The sequence below is a fragment of the Chelonia mydas genome, chromosome 1, assembly GCF_015237465.2.
Source record: "Chelonia mydas isolate rCheMyd1 chromosome 1, rCheMyd1.pri.v2, whole genome shotgun sequence".
Lineage (NCBI taxonomy): Eukaryota > Metazoa > Chordata > Testudines > Cheloniidae > Chelonia > Chelonia mydas.
This window is the reverse complement of record NC_057849.1, coordinates 17,487,001-17,510,022: the sequence shown is the minus strand read 5'-3', so window position 1 is coordinate 17,510,022 and position 23,022 is coordinate 17,487,001.

Here is a 23,022-nt window from a genome sequence, read left to right as displayed (position 1 = left end):
TGTGAGGCACTCGTTGTGAAATGTTTTTGTCCATTTCATAATTAAACCTGAACGTAAACCAGTTAATCAGTTGTGATTCATTTTCAAAAAGGAACGGGGATTACTGATGACAGCATTGGTTTCTGGCTCTTTTACATATGACTTGTAAAGTAAAAAATAAGTCCTTAACTTAATTTACAATAGTATCCGCTGGCCTATTTCAGACAATGGCTTATGGTTTTGCATTAGAAGGGGTGAAGGACTCATTTGTACTTCTTTTTCAAAATACTGGGTTTCTAAGTATTGTGCCTGTTAACACAATTCACAGCTGGATTGAACCTCTCCTTTAAACCTTTCCAAAGCTGTTTACAGTTTGTGTCCCCACCCCATCCCAATGATGTTGACAAATGCTGTCATTGGGTGTCTGCCAAATGTTTTGGTGCCTTAAGTGCATAACACAATTCATTCCTTTTTTGAAACCTCTGTTATCATGAGTTCTTGAAGTAATCAGAGTGTTCTTGATAGGTGGCCATAGTGGATAGGGGCCGAGGAGAAATGCAGTCGTTGCGTTAATTTATCCACTAAGAATTGTCACCAGTACCAAGTGCAATTCACAGGTGTTAGAGACTCCTAATCCAAGATCTGCTTAGAAGTGTTTAAGTTTTTGGGAGCAGGAGGTTTGCAGGAGAAGAGGGGTGTTTGGTACAGAACGCTGACAGATGCTGTGTGTAATTACCACTATGTTACCTTTCTTTTTTCAGTTTTAGTTTTAGAACAATCGACCCATCCTATGTGTAAGATATCTGCAACGGAGAATGGGTAGAGGTTTTTACTGTGCAGAAACTACACTGCACTTTCCCCCCGTCCCTCCTCTATGTCCTTGTGGCTTCAGAGATTTGTGAAGCTTGGGAAGAGAGACTAAAAAAAAAGTATTTCAATTGTAATGGTTCCAAAGTTGTAAATATAATACGATTACATTACTTAAAAAGCTTAAGGCCCATTTCCAAAGTAAAAACACACCGCCAGCGTTCACCAGAACCAAGAAATGTACTGAAACTGTGATGTTGAAGGTTTACTTTGTAGAAAAAGTTAAAAAGAACAATGAAAGCAACAACTAAACTCTTACACAATTGCAGTGAAATTTTCTATAGACCATTTTCTGAAGAAAAGACCTTTTTCTGAAAATACAAACAACATTTAGAAGGGGGGAAAAAAATGTTGGTGAAAACCAGCAATACCGCTCAGATTGTAATGACTCTGTGTCTGTCTCCTTCCTCTCCTCATCAGAAGGGGTAAATGACAAGCAATCATAGGCACCGACTCTGTGGATGCTCCGGGGCTGGAGCACCCACGGGAAAAAATTAGTGGGTACTTAGCACCCACCGGCAGCCAAGCTCCCCCCGCCCCCTCCTCTCTTCCTCCTCCTCCGAGTGCGCTGCATCCCCACTCCTCTGCCTCCCTCCCAGCGCTCCCTGCCCAGCTGCTGCCAAACAGCTGTTTGGCGGCGCTTTGGACTTTCTGGGAGGGAGTGGGAGGAGCGGGGACATGGCGCGCTCAGGGGAGCAGGCGGAGAAGAGGTGGGGCAGGGGTGGGGACTTAGGGGAAGGGGGTGGAATGGGGGCAGGGCGAGGGCAGTGCAGGGGCAAGAAGAGGCAGGGAAGGGGCGGGGTCAGGGGCGGGGGGGGGGGATCGAGCACCCACCAGCCAAAGGGGAAGTCGGCACCTATGCAAGCAATAATGACAGGCTGTGACATGTGGGGACATCTCCTGCCAGGAGGTTATGGAGCTGGTACAAGCTGCTGTTCAGGACTCCTGCAGTCCTACCATTGTCCACCTGTCCAGTCAGGGGGGTATTTGGCAGGGGGTCTCCAGGCTGATGAGCACCCTAGCTGGCCGCCAGAGGAAGTGACTGATGAGCTGGTCCTATGGGCTCGACAGCAGTCAGATGCTGCACTCTGAGCAGCAGAGGATTCTGAACCAACACTAAAAGGAAGGAACGGGAGCATTCACTAGTAGGGGTGAGGGCTGACAAAGAGCCTGCTGCTTCCTTTCCCTGAGGAACTCATATTGCTTCTCCATTGTCTCCATCCCTGCGAGCAAGTCCCCCCGGCCCTTCTCCCTGTCTTCTCGAGCATTCTGTTCCTGCCCTCTATGCAGAACTTTCTCACTCCTGGGAGCAGGCTGTTCTCACTCCTCTCTTTGCCAGTGCAAAGGGAGAGAAAGAGAGCACTATATTTTGGTCCTCAGGACCAAGCTAAGACATCCCCCGCCCCATAACTTGGCCACAATTTTGTAGGCCACCATTTTGATACTTTTCAGCAATGCAACTTGTCTCAACAACCTTTGTTCTCATAGGCCATTTGCAGCCCATGAGCAGCAAGCAGAAGCACATAATGCTGAGAAAATTTTATGAGTGGTTTTAAAAATTTTAACTGTTTTTGCTGTCTCAGGGGCAGGGCGGGGCAGGGAGCATTGAAGTCCTTCCAGGGGCTATGTTACCAGTTTACAAGTTCTTCTTTTAAGGCTGGCCAACATTTGGAGAATGTAGCAGTATTCAAAATACTGCACTGGAAATGAGAAGTGGCTTTCCAGTCCTGTGGCGGGAGGGGATCCAGCATTGTATACTACGGAAATATTTCTGCTAATGATCACCCCTCCACATATAGCTGAATGGAGGGGTTTGGTCAGCTACGAAGGTGGTCTGAGTACATTCACACCACCAGTGAACCTTAAGAACCAGCTGGAATTCCTGTTGCATGAGAAATTTGATGACATATGCTTACAGGATTGGGCGGGTATTAGAATGGAAGTCGACTACATTCTGAGCTAGCATGTGGAGATTTCATGCCTCAGGAAATCTGAACAATGAATGCCCCCTCCCCACAGCAGTACCAGGGAATTCTGCCCCTGTGCCTGCCCCACACTGGTGACATGGACAGGAAAATAAAGAAGTGATGTTTCTGTCCTAAGTGTTTTGAAAATCCAGCTCAGCACCACAAGCCTGAACCTCACACAACAGGAAAGGGACACAATACTGATTTGTCTATGACTGCCAGACAGAACACCTCCACCACTCAGTCTGGCTTGTCGCCTGGCTCTCTGTGAGGAGATGGCAGAGACAGATACTTTAACTTTGCAAAGATTCCAGAGGAGAGTTTGAATGTTGAATATTGAAACCACCTTTTCCTTGCAGAAGTGTAAGTTGTCTGGACATGTGTTCCCCCTTCCCCAATCAGGACATTCTCTCACACTCACACACACACACACCCCTGTGCTGCGCAGCCCCAGGACCCCTGCTCCCTGGCAGAGGACAGAGAAATGGACAGACATAAGCGACTTTGCTGTTTCAGAAATTTGCTTTAGAGGCCAAGGCACAGACCCTTTCAGCGTGGTTCCTCGGACGTCCATAAAAACGTTGAGTTGTCACTCTGGCCACTCTGGGGTGGAGCAGAGGAGGGGCTGGACACAGGGGAGGAACGTTGGAAGGGTTTGGTGTTGGCACAGGTACCACAGTGGTGTGGCTTCAGCAATGCGTGCCACACAAGCAGACAGAGAGCAATGGACGGCACGTTATCCAGCAATGAAAAAATAAGTGCACATTACTTCAACCCTCTTGATCCTAACATTGGAAATTTAGCCACACAAAGAGAGAGGAGGATATTGGTGGGGAGCTTGGGCACCACTGTAACTTACCAGCCGGGGCTTATGGTTCCTGCAAAGGCATCAGTCTCTCCGGAGGATACACATCCACAACCTGGATCTCTGGGTAAATGTGCAAAACAACCTCCTCCTTGTCTTCCGGGGCTCCTCCGTGGTCCCTCCTGCCTCACTGCCCTCACCTGCCTCGGTGGCCTGTTGGACAATAAGGCTGGCTGGGTTTAGGATTAAATCGAGAGCTACTTCAAGCTCAATACTGCGGCCCTTGACTGTACCCGGTCCAGCTCCAGGGGCTGGTGCAACAAGCCCTCCCAGACCAACTGTCCTTGGCCTTCCTGTACAGGAGCCTTAAGTACTTCATTGGCTCCCTGCACCACCACCCTGCAGTCTGGTGAATGGCCAGCTCCTCCAGCCTCCATGAAATTTGCCAGTACAGATGAATGTTCCCGCTGTTCAGGCCAAAGTTGTGGAGGGTGCTGTACTCCATACTCTGCCCAGACATTGACCAGCTCCCTGCTCTGCTCAGTGGCTGCTCTCAGGGCCGGACCCATTGTTGAGCTGTAAAGAGTGCAGTTGGGAGCTGTTCTGATGTGATCAGTGCAGCGTGTTATTACCCATGCTTTATCGGGGGACAGGCACCTAGAGATTGGGTGAGAGCCATTAAGAAAAGGGTTTGGGGCATTGTGGGAATAAATGTGGAGGGCTATTGATACTCGAGATGTGGTACCTGCCCTGCCCCTGTCCACACTGCAAACTGGCCTGCGTATGGGGCCATGCTACTACCCACGCCCCACAGAAATGATAGCTTGTTTGCCCTCTACTCCCCTGGAGACAAATGCTTCAGGGGTTTAGGCACGAAGCCTCACACGGACAGTCACTAGTGCAGACGTAGCCTTAGAGTAGCAGTTTTCATGGCAGTTTTCACATCTCAAGTCAAGATGTTTGATGCAAAAAGTCTTAGAAAAATCACGGCCTCAATGAAGTCATTTCCAGTAGCAAAGAGAGATTTGAGTTTTAACTGTTTTAAAAGTTGGACAAGGAGGTTGTTAGGTCCAGGTGTTTTCCATGAATTTTATACCCTGAATCTATCCAATGTTAATTGGGCCACCATCTGATGGCACAGATCTGGGGAAAGTGAGTAACTATCTAAGTTAGTGAAGATTCCGTTGAATTCTCTTTGGTCAAAGTTATCAGCACCAGCACACAGCAATTCATAGGGCTGCCTGGATTAATTGATAGCTTTGCTTTCAGTTGTAATTGGCCTTTTTTTTTTTTGGACTACGAAGAAACATAATTCTTGATCCCTTCTGCTTTGAAACTTCTGGCTATGAGTTTTTCTGCCATGTCCCCTAGTATCTTCTTTCTATTAAGCCTATGAACCACTTGTCCAAAAGTGTTATCACACTGTCCATACTTTGCGTTTATGAGAGATATTGGTAGACCTGTGAAGCTGAAGGATCTTGGATCTTCTGCTTGCTTTACTTAACTGCTTAGTTCCTCTGTTCTTTGTCCCTCCCGGGAGGTAAGCTTCATGCATTCTTCTCTAACCGAGGTTTTCAAAGCTTCAAAGGAAGTGCTATCTGTCTTGACTGAAGTTAGAAATACTCTTTTTAATCACACCTCTGAATGGCTCATCACTTAACACTGAGGAGCGCAGCTCGCATCAAGTCAAAACAGTATTATTTGTATTGTAGTAGCACCTAGGAACTCCAGTCACAGACCAGGAGCCCATTGTGCTGGTGCTGTACAAACTCAGAACAGAGAGACAATCCCTTACAACCTAAGGATGGTTTAATGTATCCTTTGGGCCCAATTCTAAATACTTCTATAAGGGAGCGGAGAATAAGGCCTCAGTGCAATATGGCATCAACAAGAAAGAAATCAATCCTTGACTATAATAAATGTAGAGCAGAAAAAAAGTTAATAGCTGCTTTCAGAAGTGCTTCAATACTGATTTAATTGCTGTGTCAGTTACTTTGGTTGGCTTATTGATCATTGGTCACTTGAGCCCCAATTCAAGAAAGCACTTAAGCATGGGCTTGACTTTAAACATGGACTTAAATCCCATTAAAGTCAATGGAACTTAAACCCATGCTTAAGCGCAGCATGCTTTCCTGAATCGGTGACTCTCTGACTTGTCCAAAGGCCTAACCACGATGGAACGTCAAACCCATCTCAATCTGCAGAGTGCATCTTCTTTGTTGGATGTGTCACTGTATGTCCTTAAAGAATCCATGATCACGCCTTTGTTTGACTGGTGTAGAGAAGGCAAAACTGTGTTCAGCACCCCAGAGCTGGAGCAGCCCCCTTTAGAATGAGGGAACAAGCCCTCTTTCTTCACCAGGAGCTGAACCACATTCAAATCACAGGGAAGCAGAGAGAGGGGGGAAAAGGGAGGCCGGGGAGCCATGTTTGACATCAGGTGTCAAATGCAGCTTCTTTTCTAGTGCAGGAAACATTTTCCCTCTGTAATGTACTAAAGAAAGAAACCAGGATGCTGAGTTGCACTCCAAGAAGAATAGCCAATAAATCAGGGTGAACAGGATTTTTTACTATGTAAGGGAACAGTTAAGTCTCAACTGGAGAACCGTATATGTGATTACTGACCTTGTCTCAGAAACTCTATAATCACCCTTGAGGGATAAAGCCATGGAGAACGATACCACGTTTTCAAAAATTCCAGGCTATTAGCATTAGGCAAAGTCGAGGAAATAGGAGTTTATTTTCCCTGCAAAAGGCAATCTGGGGGCAGTGATCTCATCGCCGCTTTTGGAAATTATAAAAAGGGCTGAAATTGCTCCTAACAAACCTCTGCACACTGAGAAAATATGAGGAAAGAGGAGTGTGTGATGTGAACTTTGGTGTTACTTTCATGTGAAGGGTAATAAACATATGGACCACATTACCAGGGAGATCCATGGGCCGTAAAAAAGCATGAATAGGATCAAGGCAGGGGGAACAGGTGAGAAAACCCAACAGGCTAAAGTATATTGGGATGCCAGCAGCTTTTCCTTACTCCAGGGACTGGCTGCATGGTCTTATGTCAATGTTTTGCTCAGCTCGCTGTAGCCTTTCAAAGCAGTCTCAGAGCTTTCCTGCCAGCTTGAATTTTAAGCATGATTTTCAACAGTGTTTCCCACATGTGCATGCACTGAAGCGAAATTCCTGCCTGTGGTCTCCTCTGAGTGCGCAAGAGAGAGCGGCTCTTTACAGAAGGCTGAAGCAATCGGTTTAGGAGAAAATCCAAGGACCGGGTTAGAGTCTGCTAAACCCCAACCTGACGCGGGGAGTGTGCCTCGGAGAGCTGTTTACTTTTTAAGGATGTGTGCACGGTGACGCAAACGTACTGTGTGAGGAAGAGAGGGCCAGGCACTTTCCAATGGCTGGCGTTAGAAGAGCTGTATGCCCCAAGAGCCGAAGCCAGGAACCCAGGGAGGACAGCAGCTGAGCCTTAGCAAGGCAAGAGGAATCCTGGGCTCCCAGGGCCCAGCCACAAAGCATTGGGTGGAGAGCACCAAGCAGGAACCCTTCACCGAAGGAGCCTAGGCCAACAGAAAAGGAACAGCTTGCAGCCAGCCCCCTGGAGAAGAAGGCAGCCAAGAAGAACCCTCTACTCTAGGAGCTATATGGGGAGCATGGAGAGTAGAGAGCCAGTCTCAGGGAAGAGCATCTACCAGGGAAATCACCCACTCCAGGGACCCAGTCCTGGAACTCTGGCTGGTAGAGGAGACTGGGTTAAAGGTCACAAAACTCGGTGGGGCTGAAAACCCAAACTACTCTGGGTTCTCATGCCTTGACTGGAAGATACCCCTTTTACTGGGTACCTAACCCTGTTCCTTGCAAAGGAAGCTTCCTGTCTGATGTCAGCGGGCAGAGTATCTAGCCCCAAATGGCCAATATTCATTGCAGCATGTGACACTACCACGTGGATTGTACCTTACAGTGGGGTGATTTTCCAAATAGCAGCTTGACTCATTTGCAGCCCTATTTCTACTGCCATCACAGGTTGCTCTTCCTCATAGAATCTGGAGCTCAAAATGCACTATTAGATCATCTCGCCTATTCCCCAGCCAGTGCAGTTCCCTGTTGCACCTTTACTAACGCATTGTCCAGGCTGTTCCACAGCCTAATAGCAGCCATCACAAGGATATTTTTCCTAATGTTCAACCAGAGCGTTCCCTTTTCTTCATTTCATCCCACTGCTTCTAGTCAATATCCTCCTGCAGCACCCTAAGTAGTTTCTCTCCTGTTTGCTGCAGTCGCAGCCTCAGACCTTGTTATGTCAACCAGCCACTCGAGATGGACAAAGAGTCTCACTTTGCCAGAATGTGTTACACCTTCCCCCAGATCATGAAGCTCATCCTAAGCATCAGAGGTCGGCAGCAATTCAAATCCCAGGTGGGCCACCAATTGTAAAGGCATCCCTGGCTAGGTTATGTGTGGGAACCGAACTGAGAACCTCTGGATCGAAAAGCAAGAAGCTCTATAATTTGAGCTAAAGGCCCAAATCTGTGCTTTGAAGGCAATAGCAAATTTAAGCCTCTTTCTATCATCCCCACTAGAGGGAGACAAAGACCCACATTCTGCCAGCATGAGTTACTGCATTTACGCTCATCAAATACTCCTAGGCGTAACTTGATTTTTACCTGTTTGCATTACTGTGTCACCACCACATGCTCCACACATTTCCTCCACACTAACTACCTGGAAGTGAAAAAGGGATAAGACTTACATTTATAATTCCCCTTTCATGCAGGAGGATCCAAAGTGCATTACAGAAGAGAACATATAGGCCTTGACTACACTGGTGGGGGGGATTGATCTAAGTTACTCAACTTCAGCTATGTGAATAACATAGCTGAAGTCCATGTACTTAGATCTACTTACCACGGTGTCTTCACTGGGGTAGGTCGACTGCTGACACTCCCCCGTCGACTCCACCTACGCTTCTCGCTCCGGTGGAGTACTGGAGTCAACGGGAGAGCGCTCTGTGGTCGATTTATCGTGTCTTCACTAGACACGATAAATCGACCCCCGCTGGATTGATTGCTCCACAGGTAAGTGTAGACATGCCCACAGGGATTAACCATCTACTACTGAAATTCAGCCACTTCTGGGGAAGGAACATGACAACTGTTCTATGTACAAGTGCTTTGGGGTTTCCTCATCCTCATTCAGACTGAAGCTGTACAAACTGAATTAGAGCGAGCCTGAATCTGACTTACAGGAAAGCTGCTTTGGCAGCGGGAAGAGGTCATTCTGCGAATGAGATGCGAGCCTAGCTCTGATGTTATATTTGGCACAGTGGTCACACCAAGTATGCCCAGCAATGATGAATATTTGTAGGTTTATTGAGCAACGAACCTGTTACGAATGTCAGATCACTGGCCGAGAAGTATTTGCACCTCCTGGGATAAATCACGGACAATGAAGGAGATCTGCTGATGTGCTTGTTCACATGGAGTTAGGACGGTAAATCTATTCCTTTCCTGCACTGGAGGAAATGCATTTGTGAACAGTGTGTGTACAAGCCTTTGGAGGGAAGTGAAGAAATATTCAGACTAAATTCTTTGGGGAAGGGACTGTCTCTATGCATTTGTACCATGCCTAGCTCACTGTAGCCTTGATTGGGCCCTCTGGGTACTGCCATAACAAATATTAGATGAGAGGAATAACTTTTCCAGTGGAAACTATAAGGGGAGTTTAGGCAGGCACAATAGACTAAATACTAGCCCTAAACGCCACAAGAGTGCAAGATCAGCTGCAGAGTGCAGCTAAGCCACAGATGCAGCTGCTCCTCGCCCCTTTTCTGTGAACCCTTCCTACGTCCCCCAGGTATCATAACCCCAGTATCCTTGTGACTGCTCCATGGTGGTCACAACAGACCAGGAATTGTGTTTATCTGTATATGTGGGAAGGAGCAGGAGCAGACCTGTGTAGAGTCTCTGGTGTTAGGGAACTCACTGACATGAAACCCCATGCCTCGAGTGAGTCCACATCCTGCTATTGTGGGTTGGACCTACAGCCCCTATATGCCACTCCAACCCTTGACTGGCCTGTCTCCAGGAATCAATTGGCCCATTCAGAGCCTGCTTACCTGGGAAGCCCTAAATCCCATATAACCATGGGCCATGATTTGGCTCAGTGCAATTGCCCGAGATGGGATACAGCCAGGATATCAGGAAAGACAGCCCAGCTTTGAGGAGAAGTGCCATAGGATGTTCAGTGACCATAGAAGGGAAAGGTGGAACTCAATTTAACACTTCATATGAGAGGTGGTACCGTCAATGGCACAAAATCCTCAACACCATGGGCCACCGACATCTCCTCCAGCACCTGGGTTTTTACTAGAGCTCTCTCTCTCATATCCAGAGCCTACAAGATCGTACACCCAAACAGCAAACCCATCATTCCCCACCTCCCAGGCCCTTTAGGAGAGGACTTCACAGGTTATTTTTTCCTAACCATGAACATTCTATCCATCAGGTCCATTTTCAAAGAAGCAGGTGAAAAGCAGTCATTAGGGACAGATCATTCTTCTCTGCTTTTTTTTGCATGTAAAGCAAAAGAATACAACCTAGAGCTTGCTAGTAAAATGCTGCCATGATAGTCACGTTGAGTGCACTGGAAGCTGGTGCGGTGTGACTGTAATCTGCCGTATCTTTACTACTAATCACACTTTAATGAGAGTAAATTGAATTTCCAGGCACACATTAATAATGGATGTATGAATTAACTCTTAGGAACCATCTCATGATGGCTTTGCTGTGCTGTAATGATTATAGACTTTACATCCACATTAGATGGTCTTTCCTAAGTGTGCAGAGGTGAAACTTGAAGCTGGAATTTGGGCTCTAGGAGACTCAGAGACTTCTGCAGAACATGGCAGTGTGACAGCTCCAGGGCTTCTTGTGAAAGCCAACATTGCCTTGGCATTATGAACCATGCCAGCCACCTGCTATTCAGAGTGCACATCAGGGCCTTGCTTTTAGTATATAAAATCTGAAATATTATAGACCTGGTCTACAGCACCTCCTGTTATTATAACCCTATTGGTCAGTGGGTGTTAGAGTCTGGCTCTTACTTCAAGCTATACAGACTTTTGCTTTTAATTCTCATCCTAGAGGTCCCTGGTTCTGTTCCATATGTATCAGCCACGATTGTGGCTGTCATAGCAACGGAAGTCAGCATCATTGGACCTGTTCATCTTGTGATACCACCTTTTTCACTAAGGGTCTTGGGTCTGGGACCCGTTCTGTCCTGAACATACCAGTGACACCTTTCTTTGTAAGGCTCAGGATTTTTGTTTCCTATTTAGTTTTGTGGTTGGTGTTTTCATGGCATGTTCTACTTAGACTGGCCTACCAAATATCAAAAGCAAGACTACTTGGAGCCTAAACTAGAGTCCACTGAAATCACTGGGAACCTTTCCACTGACTTCAGTGGGCTTTGGGTCAAACCTTAGGTCATTAGGATGTGGTTTGTCAATCCACCAGAATGGCGTTCTGCTGCATGTGGGCAGCTTACCTCTCTTCAGTGCTCACCCTCCTCCTATACCTGCTGAATTTGTATCTCTAAGAACAGCAACTGAGCGTATTGTTTCTGGGTCTGCTGACTCAGAGGTCGATTCTAGTCTCGCTTACTCCAGTTTCACACTAGAGTGGCTCCCCTTTAACTGATGAGACAAATTTGATACAGAGCATCCTTTCTCATTAAACCATACGGGCCCACTTCCTCCCCTACGTGGCCGACTTTCATTTCTCAAAGACATTTTCCCCGTAGGCTGTGAATTGGATTTAGTAGCCCCACTAGAACATAAAGCATGTTTAGAACAGGAAGAGGACATATGGCTTCTACGTGCCTGGCCTTACTCTTGCTTTATCTTAAGCTCACTTCTCCCTGCCCCCATACATCCCTCAGTCTACCCCCTTCTCCCAGAAACCAGGCTACATGCCTCTTGAATTTATTTATAGCCTTGGCTTCAGTCACCTTACTTGCTAACCTATTCCATATGTTTATTACCCTTTGCGTGAAACAGTTTTGTATGTGTTCTCCCTTATTCTTCATTCTCATAGAGTGGACTTTGGATTTTTCCAGCACCCTCACTTGAGATTCCGCATTTCACTAGGGTGAACAAAAAGCTGGATCAAGGGTACTGTAGGAGGATCATAAAGGTCAACAGCTACACATGTAGGACTGGGAATATGGCTACTGTATTGCCAGCCGCAAGCATTCAGAAAAATCACGAGTCAGCCTGCCCCCTGCCCCTATTATATATAAGATGGATTTTTTAAAAACCATGAGATTTTAGACAGAATAAATTCTGGATTTATTTATTTATATTTAGTTTGCTTTCGGAGTCTTAAGGGTTCATGTTTGCAAGCTTTTCTCAACTGTGAGGGCTTGAAACAGCTATTTTAATCGTCACAGAATAAAGCCTTGTCACCTGAAGCAGTTAACCAAAACACCCTACATCATGAGAGGCGGCCATCGAAGCAGAGAGGGTTTATTGTTGCTATCGTGGGGCACTAGGACAAAGGAGGCAATGGATGGAGTTGGCTGATGCTGCTTTATTCCTCAGACACAAGAGGGTGGAACTTTGGTGAGAACAAAATAACCTGTTTTCCTGTAAAGCAAGTAGTGCCATGCCAGGGGACAGCCCTTGACAGACATGTGAGAGGTCGAAATACCAGGCCTTAAGCTTTTACTAAGTCAGAATTTGCATCACAAAACACCAGCCTGGCTCACTAACAAGGGACTCTGTCATCTTGCCTGCAATTCTATGGAAACATGGTAATGAACGCAGTGTCTGATTCTGTCGTAGGAGTCAGTCCCTTCTTCGCTATTTGGACTTGGAGCCCCTGCGTGGGCTGCTGGCTTGGCTGTTACCCTCTTTATTCTTTTCAAAGAAGTCCCACCTCTCGCCTGCTCTAAGGGACACTGCAGCACATTGCCAGCAGGAAAGCACAGATTCATGGAAAGTTTGAATCTAATCAAGTCGGACTAATCAAAACCAGTATTAATAGCAGATGGGGAAAGTGAGGAGAAAGCTTGTTGGGGGTAAGGCTAGTCCCAGGTATTTTGCTGCTCTAAGCGACTCTCAGCATGGGCGCTTCCCAGCCAACACTCCTCTCCCACCCCTTGGTTACTTTATCATCCATTTGGTTGATAACTGTAACATTACCCTTGCTCCTAAGTGATAATGTTTCATAACTTACCGAGTCTTCATTGCATCCTTTCCTCCACTTCTGTCTATTTCTCCTCTCATTGGCAAGGTTCCTTTCTCTCTGGCCCACCCAGACAGGACTGACATTGAGCTGTTTCCAGGCTGTTTCCATCAATCAGGACCTAATTACTCTGCCTAATGAGCCAGCAATGGGACGCTGCTGGGGGTGAGTGGATGGAGTTGAAGGAACTACAGCTGGGAACTGATGGGATAGTGGTATTGAGTAATGACTACTCAGGAGGCAGCAGGGAAGAGGGAGAAATAATTTGGCCCTTAGGTCCTGGGGGAGGTGCAGGGAGAAACTATAGTAGGAAGATGGGTTTGTGTGTGATTTGGCCTTGCTTATTTTCCAGTCTCCCCAATGTGGAGGCTTAGTATTTTGGCCAAGATGTAAAACTTAGTCCGAACCATTTAGCAAATGTCATGACACAGAATTCCTGCAAGGTGCAAGGTTTGCCTTTGGGCATCCATAAATACAGTGTCTTTACAAGTACTATTTGGCTCTCCATACTTTCACCTTTAAACTGGGCACATGCAAACAATAACAACAAGGAGTCTGGTGGCACCTTAAAGACTAACAGGTTTATTTGGGCATAAGCTTTTGTGGGTAAAAACCCCACTTCTTCAGATGCATGGAGTGAAAATTACAGATGCAGGCATTATATAATGACACATAAAGGGAAGGAAGTTACCTCACAAGTGGAGAACCAGTGTTGACAGGGCCAATTTGATCAGGGTGGATGTAGTGCACTCCCAACAATAGATGAGGAGGTGTCAATTCCAGGAGAGGTAAAGCTGCTTTTGTAATGAGCCAGACACTCCCAGTCCCTACTCAAGCCCAAATTAACGGTGTTAAACTTGCAAATGAATTTTAGTTCTGCTGTTTCTCTTTGAAATCTGTTTCTGAAGTTTTTTTGTTCAAGTATAGCTACTTTCAAATCTGTTACAGAATGTCCAGGGAGATTGAAGTGTTCTCCTACTGGTTTTTGTATGTTACCATTCCTGATGTCCGATTTGTGTCCATTTATTCTTTTACATAAGGACTGTCCGGTTTGGCCAATGTACATGGCAGAGGGGCATTGCTGGCACATAATGGCATATATCACATTAGTAGACGTACAGGTGAATGAGCCTCTGATGGTGTGGCTGATGTGGTTGGGTCCTCTGATGGTGTCGCTAGAGTAGATATGGGGACAGAGTAGGCAACAAGGTTTGCTACAGGGATTGGTTCCTGGGTTAGTGTTTCTGTGGTGTGGGGTGTAGTTTTTGGTGAGTATTTGCTTCAGGTTGGGGGGTTGTCTGTAAGTGAGGACTGGTCTGCCTCCCAAGGTCTGGGAGAGTGCAGGATCGTTTTCCAGGATAGGTTGTAGATCGTTGATAATGTGCTGGAGAGGTTTTAAGCTGGGGGCTGTACCTTACTGAGTCAGAGCCTTAGCTCAGGGCCTGTCTACACTTGCAGTGCTGCACCAGGGCAACTGCGCCGCTATCGTGCTTAGTGAAGGGGCTACTGATGCCAACAGGAGAGCTGCTCTCATTGACGTACGTACTCCACCTCCCCAAGAGGCGGTAGCTACATCTAGGGGAGATTCCCTCCCGCTGAGATAGCAGATGGTCCACACCCGGAGTTCGGCCAGTATAACGCTGTCACTCAGGGGTGTGGTTTTCCCAAAGGGATGCAGTTATACTGACATAAGTTTGTATTTTAAACTAGGGCTCAGTAATGATTTTCAAAGGCATTTAGGTGCCTAAGACTGTAGACAGTGATTTCCGAAAGCCCATCTACAACTTCAGGTCAGGCACAGAAGTGCCTTTGAAAATCTGGCCCCATATAAATATGGATCAACAGTAATGAGTGTTACCAACTGAATGACCAACACTACTTCATACAGCAATTAGGTTATTATTTTGGAGGGGTCCTACGCAAGTACTGACCATGCCCAACCCTGCTTTGGCTGAAATATGTAACATAGAACCGTAGACTATCAGGGTTGGAAGGGACCTCAGGAGGTCATCTAGTCCAACCCCCTGCTCAAAGCAGGGCCAATCACCAATTTTTGCCCCAGATCCCTAAATGGCCCCCTCAGGGATTGAACTCACAATCCTGGGTTTAGCAGGCCAATGCTCAAACCACTAAGCTATCCCTCCCCCATGCAGACTGTTACAATACCAGGGCAGCTTTAGAGACAGACAAGTTAACACGGTATTTGCTACATCTTTACTTTTGTCCTATGTGCTTATCCTCTGCTCTCCAACACCTGTAGTATACATTGGCTAGCTTTTCAGGAAAGCCTGAAGGAGGTAGGTGCCCAGCTCCTATAAAGAGATCAGGAGTAATTGGGATAGGTGCTTTTAAGACTCCAGTCATTGCCTTCTTGGCCTCTACTTTTCTAACCAGCCCTGCTAGCCGCTTCCCACATTTGTCACCCAGCTAACTTCTTAGCAGCTTTTTCTTCCCACTCTGCCATGAGGCTTCAGTTTCCCTCATCATTATTAGCAAGATATATAACACTGGCACTTTTCCGAGCATCTCCTTGATATTTTCATTCCTCATGGCTCATGCTCTACAGACATCTCTTTAATCCCATCATAAAAGTCATAGAAACTAGGAACAGACTTCATCTCCCCTAGCTGTTCCAGCAGCTGTTTGTTCTTTTATCTGCCTAAGCAATCACTATCCGCACTAAGAGACCTTTAACAAACACCTAGTGCTTTTCTAAGCAGGCCGTTAGCACACCATTTTCAGCCGTCTAGCCTTCCAAGGAGAGGGCTCTTCCAATGATAGCCAGCAATACCAAAAGAATACCAGGAATATTAAGTTTTAAGGTTAAACGTGCAGGAATAAGGCCTTTTCGATCTCCTTTATACACTGGAAAGCAGCAAAATAACATTTTCCCCACCCCCTTTCAGGTCACCTTTTAGGGAAGGGAAAAGGTTAGGCCAAAAGTGGTTTTGCCATCCAAGGGAAGTTGTAGAAGCTCCAGTGCTTTAGACATTTAAGACTACCCTGGACAAAACACTAGATCAAAACACGCTCAGTGATCTGTGCAGGCCCTTGGAGTTGGGAGGAATTGTTTTTAAGTAGTTCTTCTCTCTAGCCCTGGATTGTGTGATTAGCTAAGTCTATTCTTTGAGCAATCCCAGCACTATAGTTAGATCCATTTTTATTCCAAGGGAAAGAGTTTTGTAGTTACACCTCACTGTCCAAAGAGCTCAGAGGTGAAAGTAAGCCGGTACGTCCCGGTACGGCGTACCGGCAAGAGACCCCGGCCCTTTAAATTGCTGCCAGAGCCCCACTGCCGGAGCCCTGGGGTAGGGGCGGCCAAGCCTTGGGCCCTTTAAATCATCCCCGGAGCCCCACCGCTGCTTCCCCAGGGCTCCCGCAGGCTCCAGGGACGATTTAAAGGGCCCGGGGCGGTAGCGGTGGCTGGAGCCCCATCCCCGGAGCCCTGCTGCCAGAGACCTGGGGAAGTGGCGGCGGGGCTCCGGGGACAATATAAAGGGCCCAGGGCTCGGCCACTGATACCGCCCAGGGCCCTTTAAACCGCTGTCAGAGTCCCTGGCTGCCGCTCTTACCCCAGGGAGGGGGAAGGAGGCACTTGCCGGTACAGGGTGGGCCGGGGCTGGCTCTGACCCCCAGCCTTGCCCCTTCCACCCAAGGTCCCACCCCTTCTGGGGGCCAAAGCCAGTCCCAGCCCAGCCCCATACCAGTAGGTCCCTAGACTTACTTTCACCCCTGAAAGAGCTCCTTCCAATTTTATGAGCAAGACAAATCTGGTTTGTTGAATTGTACCAATTCTTTCCTTGAGATTCATTCTATCCTTTTTCTTGTTCCGAAGCTGCTTATACTGTACTGGATTTTGATCATTTCTACTTCTCAGGAATTCTATCACAACCAACAAAGTTAGCAGGGATTCCATTGCTCCCCTGCCCTCAACAAGTGTGAAAAATCAAGGCTTTAAGGATCTTTATTCTGGAACAATGCCATTGAGAATAGACTGGAAAAAGATCTTTAAAAAAAAAGATCCAAAAAGCAGATCTGTAGACTCTTGTCTATAGATAAAAATATTTCACAGACCTTTGGAATAGTTCCACGCAAACTTCATGTGCTTAAAAACCTGTGCTGTACTGACACCTTCTGGAGAGAGCGGCTTTCTGCATCCTGCACTAAGGTGCAGGAATCTGTACGGCAGATAAGAGCAAGGAAGATATAGATTATATTTTTAAATGCAGAAATAGTTACCTTGCTGGGAAAGAGAACCAATGCCATAATCTCAGAGATAGCAGGGAGGTTTTATAGGAAGGAAGCTCAAAGTTTAAACTCACAGGTGGAATGTGAAATAGGAAACAGTTGATGTGTCTTTAGCAGGAAGTGGCAATAAAGGATATCAGTCGTACGACATGTTTTCCCATTTAGTGAAGCTGCTCTTCTAGTAGCAGTTTCCCCTGGTACAGTTCCAGCGCAATTTTTTCCAGAGATACTTGCTTTCCGCCTTTTCAGCTAAGCATCTCAAACTGCTTAGTGAAAGGGAGTATCAAGGAAACAGAGGCACTGACCGACTCATCCAAGGTTGATGACAGGCAATAGATCTTCTGTCTGACTCCTAGTCACCTGTTATAACCGCTGGATTGTGCTGTGGTCCAGAAATGGTTTAGTATTCTGTTTGGATAAATCAGTGGAATGTGTTGTGTAATGAACTCCCCCTTAACCCGCTACAGGTCTATACCTTTAAAATAGGTAAGTATAAGCCATATTATTAAGCCACTCTCCCTGTCAAAACCATATTAAACTGTTGGAGGCACCGATCCTGCAAGCTGCTGTGTGCAGGCAAACTCCTGTACCTCTGACTTGGAAGGGGGTTTCTTCAGGCACAGATAATCAATTGGCAGGATTCAGGCCTTACCAGGCTATCTACTCAAAAATTTGGGTTGGCCCTTTTTCCTTCTTGATAATTTATAAAGTTTTTACTACTTTAAACTTTGGCAGTAGCAGGACTATTAAATCATCTTGCTTTTTGGGGGAGTAGTTGGGGGTGGACTGGAGGTAGTGGCGTTGGAACAATTTTTATAGTGGGGGTGCTGAAAGCCATTCTGTAAACCCTGTAGACGATGGAAACCACGTCAAGCCAGGGGGTGCTGCTGCACCCCTTGCACCTCTTGTTCCCGCACCCCTGAGTGGAGTGCTCCTTAGAGATCAGAGAATGGGAGTACTTTAGTAATTCTCAACTCTTAACTGAGGGGTGGGAAGGTTTGCTCTTAAATAGTTGAGAGCAAAATTCTTGTTTAAAGAGACATTTGAGTTGAGTCTTGGAAGAAAGGGTCCCTTACCCTTTGAATGGGTTCAGTTTCACTTCCTTATACTTGTGAAGTCAGTCCTACTAGTTCTCCAGTTGTCCATGGAATCTTCCAGGCCTAAACATAGCTTTGAAAAAGGCAAAGCCTTTTAAAAGTCTTCGAGTCTTTGTATGTTGTAAGAAAACAAGAACAAGGGCAAACCCATTTGTTTGCCAGTTACCTTTAAGAGACAAACTTTCAATGTAGAGTAGTTTTCAGAGTAACAGCCGTGTTAGTCTGTATTCGTAAAAAGAAAAGGAGTACTTGTGGCACCTTAGAGACTAACCAGTTTATTTGAGCATGAGCTTTCGTGAGCTACAGCTCACTTCATCGGATGCATAGCATATCATGGAAACTGCAGAAGACATTATATACACACAGAGACCATGAAACAAAACTTCCTCCCACCTCACTCCCCCGCTGGCAACAGCTTATCTAAAGTGATCCTCAAGTAGAGCCATTTCCAGCACAAATCCAGGTTTTCTCACCCTTCCCCCGATTTGTGCTGGAAATGGCTCTACTTGAGGATCACTTTAGATAAGCTGTTGCCAGCGGGGGAGTGAGGTGGGAGGAAGTTTTGTTTCATGGTCTCTGTGTGTATATAATGTCTTCTGCAGTTTCCACGATATGCTATGCATCCGATGAAGTGAGCTGTAGCTCACGAAAGCTCATGCTCAAATAAACTGGTTAGTCTCTAAGGTGCCACAATGTAGAGTAGCTATGCTTTCCAGGATCCTCCACCCACACACTCTGAACCAGATTTTCTTCTCTAATATTTCTTGCTGTGCAACTTGGAGACTCCAATTCTCCTGACTTTACTGCAATGAAGTTACACCATGTTACTCAAGAAACCCAATAATCTTCTAGCTCACGAGACTCGTGAACCTACAGAGGCTCCCACAGAGGAGTTCCTGCCAGGGGCATAGCAAAATAAACTGAGCACAGATACTGGCTCACGTATGGTCTTGCCAAGTGTAACCATATGGTCTCAAACAAGGTGTTACATTAAGGCCTGATCCAAAGGCCATTTAAGTCAGACTTTCCACTGACATTGAGGAGTTTTGGATCAGGCTCTTATCTACATCAATTACTGTAGGTATCAGGAGTGTTTGCAAGACATCTACAGTATTGCCAACCTCAAGAGATCCAAAATGATGAGTCAGACATTGAAAAAATCATGAAATCAGCTCCAAAGATAATAAGCAAAACAAACAAAAATCTAATTGTGTTTTTTAACGTGTCTTTTGACTTTTTTACTCCCCTCTGCTCTTCTAGCAAGGTTGAAAAGTCAACCTTTCAGACACACAAAAATGCACGCTGCTCCCCAGCTGCTCAGGCAGGGACTCCACTTATCTTCTCCTTACCCTTAAGATAGTAATAAGAAATGGATGGCAGTTTCCCCAAGGGCTTGTCTACACTTACGGTGCTGCAGCTGCACGACTGCAATGATTAGTGAAGATGCTGCCTACACCGAGGGGAGGGTTTCTCCTGTTGGTGTACATACTCCGTGAGAGACACTAGCTATGTCAACAGGAGAAGCCCTCCTTTCGACATAGTGCTGTCTACACCAGGGGTTAGGTCGGTATTACTGACATAAGTTTGTAGCGTAGACCAGAGTTCACTGACTCTCTCCCCTCCTAGTTTGTTTCCTTTGATAAAAGAAGGGCTGGATGGCTAGTAGTTTGAGAGTCACTGCCTAATTAATGCATCATGATTCACAGGTTGAACTTCTATGACTTTTTAGGGCTGATGAGTTACGAATACACATAAAGAGCTTTAAATTTATCTCAATCATCCATGTAAGTAATAATGTCCTAGTACGCACAGTATGGGACTTCCTGCCCCCTCCCCTGCACTTCACTGCAGGAGACTGGGCAGCTCTCCTCCCCTCCCCATCAGTGCTTCCAGACCCCACCCTCTTCCTTCCCCACCCCTCCAGCTTCCCTCTCCTCTCCCGTCCCCTCATATCTCCCTGCAACCTCTAAATCTGCCTCCTGCTCCCCCCATCCTCCCCTCCCTCCTTTCACAGCATCTCCACTGACTCCGAGTCCTCTCCAGCCCCCTGAACCATTGAGTATCAGCCATTTTGCCCATGGGCCTGGCTCCAATCTCATCAAAAATTGTGGAAGGTGGCAGCTGATTTTATTAAGGGCAGCCTCTTATGCCACTAGGCTAGAGGGAAATGATGGCCAGCTTGCTGACTTCAGCCCTCTTGACAGGAATGGGAGGATAGTGGCCACTTTGAAGAAGGGAAAATTCACGAGTTACCCGCCTCTCATCACGTTTTCATGAGACAGGATTTTTTTATAAAAAAGTCACTGGCATAGTGATAAAAATCATGAGAATTGGCAATTTCAGGCCTAGTAAAAAGCACGAGCATACAGAAGCCTGGGTTGCCCTGTAGCAACCAGGAACTTAGCCAGTCCAGCATCAGGTCCCGATGCTGCCTCAGTCACACATACACATGCCTACAGGTGGAGGGTTTTCTGTAACTCGACTCCTCCGAGGTCTGGCTTTTTAATGAACAGTTCCAGGCTCTTCCTCAGGCTCAGCATTTCTCTCCAGCCCTTTCCCTGGGTTCAATTCAGTCCTGTCAGGCTTCTGCCCCTTCTCCCGGCTCAATGGACTCTCAGCCCTGTATCAGGACACACCATTCATACAGCCCACCCCATAGGAATTCATGGTCTTTTATGCCAACCTTTACTAGCTGAGGCATCTTCTCTAGGCCCCTGCTTCCTTGCAAGTCAAGCAGTTCCCCTCTCCATAGGCTCTCTACATGGAAGTACCAATTTACCCTGTTCCCACTTTCTCCCAAATCTCCACTGACTGTCCTCAGGCAGCCCTTATATTCCCCACCTCAGCAAGCCTAGTTCCTAATCCTATCACATGCTCCCTTCACGTGAGCCCTGGACTGAGAAGGAAACTACTCAGAGATGAGGCTGGAGCTAGGACTCCTTTAAATGGCCAGCCCATCCTGCAACATCATCATTATAACTTTAAGGGGGGCATATGGGGCCCTTCTATAGTATCTTCTCTCCAAGGGCTCAAAGCACTTTATAAACCTTAGGGTGACATTCGCCCCTGTACAGAGACTGCCCCAGGGCCTATGCACCACTTAAATGCTCAAGAAAAGGATGCATAGATCTTGGGTGAAATTCACCTCCAAGCAGAAAGCCTTCACAGGGGTGGGTTTTCACCCGTTGATGAAGTAAGCCTCCCAATACAAGGTAGGTAAGGATATGTTCAGGTTATTGCTTTTATTAGCACGGACAAGACAAAGTACAGACAGTCCCTGCCTTGCAGATTTTACAGTCTAGAGGAGACAGGACACTCTGGGAAGCCCAGAGATGGTAAAGATAAGGATTTTAATTATTTTTCGTAGCTAATATTGGCTTCTTTCTTGCAGGCATCACAGAAGGAGAGAGTCTTTAGGGAGCATTTGAATGAAGACTGGGTAGTGGCTTGACAAACCGGAGAAGAGGGGGAAATGGAGGCACTGAGCGGTTATGCCCTGATTCTTAAGCATGTTAAGTCTCATTTAAGTCAATGACACTTAAGGGCATGTCCTTTAAGTTACACAGGGGCTTACGTGTGCTGCTGAATTGGGGCCTACGTGATTTGCTCACAGTTAAGCAGGAAGGCTCAAAGTATTTAGGCACTTAACTCCCACTGAAATCAATGGTAGGTGCAAGGCATCTAAATACCTTTGCGGCGCTGGACCAAAGGCTTCACCCATTGTTATTATAGGAAACAAACACCTGAACAGGGACTATAGGGACTTGGTACAATCATAAGGACATCAGCTCCCTGCCGTCCCTGCAGGTGTGCTTCTGCCTGACTCCAAGGAGTTTTACTTACTAGGAACAGACCACAACGCATCCCCATAACATTAGAGGCTCTCTGGTTTTGAGAGGGAAGAATTAAAAACAAATTAGAGGTAATGAGCTCTAAAATTGATTCTAAATCCAATCAGGGCCTCAGAGTTTTGGCAAGTTTGGAAAAGGAAATGAAGCAGGGACCGGGCCTTAGAGCAGGCAGACTTGGAGGTCTATGAATATTTGAAAACCACTTGGTAAGGTATGACTGGAACTAAAGGGCAGGATCTCTCTCCCCCACCCCCAAACTACCGTGACCAGATGTCCTGATATTATCGGGACTGTCCTGATATTAAGGCCTGTGTCTTATATGGGCAACCTATTACCCACCCCTACCCCAATTTTTCACATTTTCTATCTTGTCAGCTACCCCAAACACAACAAAAAAGGAGCAAGAACATCTCAGATTTTTGGAGCTCTCAGCTGATATGGAAGATTCTGGGCCAAGTATCACATGGCTATTCAGATACACAAGACTTATCAATGTTAGGAAGAATCAGAAGGTCTGGAATTTGAGCCTGCATAGAAGATCTTCAAGGAAAATCCTTGTGTTGTAGGAAGCCACACTGGTGATTCAAAAGATAAGTCATCCCCCTTCCCTTTGAGTTAGAGGGAACTCTACCCCTGAATGGTAGAGGGCACCGTGCTGAAGATAAACAAGTTTAGAACTTGGCAAGTTCTGAGAAGAGAGACCTCCAAGGAAAGCACAGGATGCTATGCAAAGTGGCCTTTAATTTGAATTGAATAATGTCTTTAGCATTTGTGTTAGGGGTACTGTGCTACTGGAGGTGGTGGGTTTTTATTTTTTTGGTGGGGGTGGGGAGAGGGTTATGAGTTATAAAGTGAAACCCTGTCAGCTCGTGGCCACTGAAGATCCAATGTCCATGGTCACAACAGTTAGTGTCCTGGCCAACATCCACCCTGGACGATGACATTATGCTTAAATGCCCAACC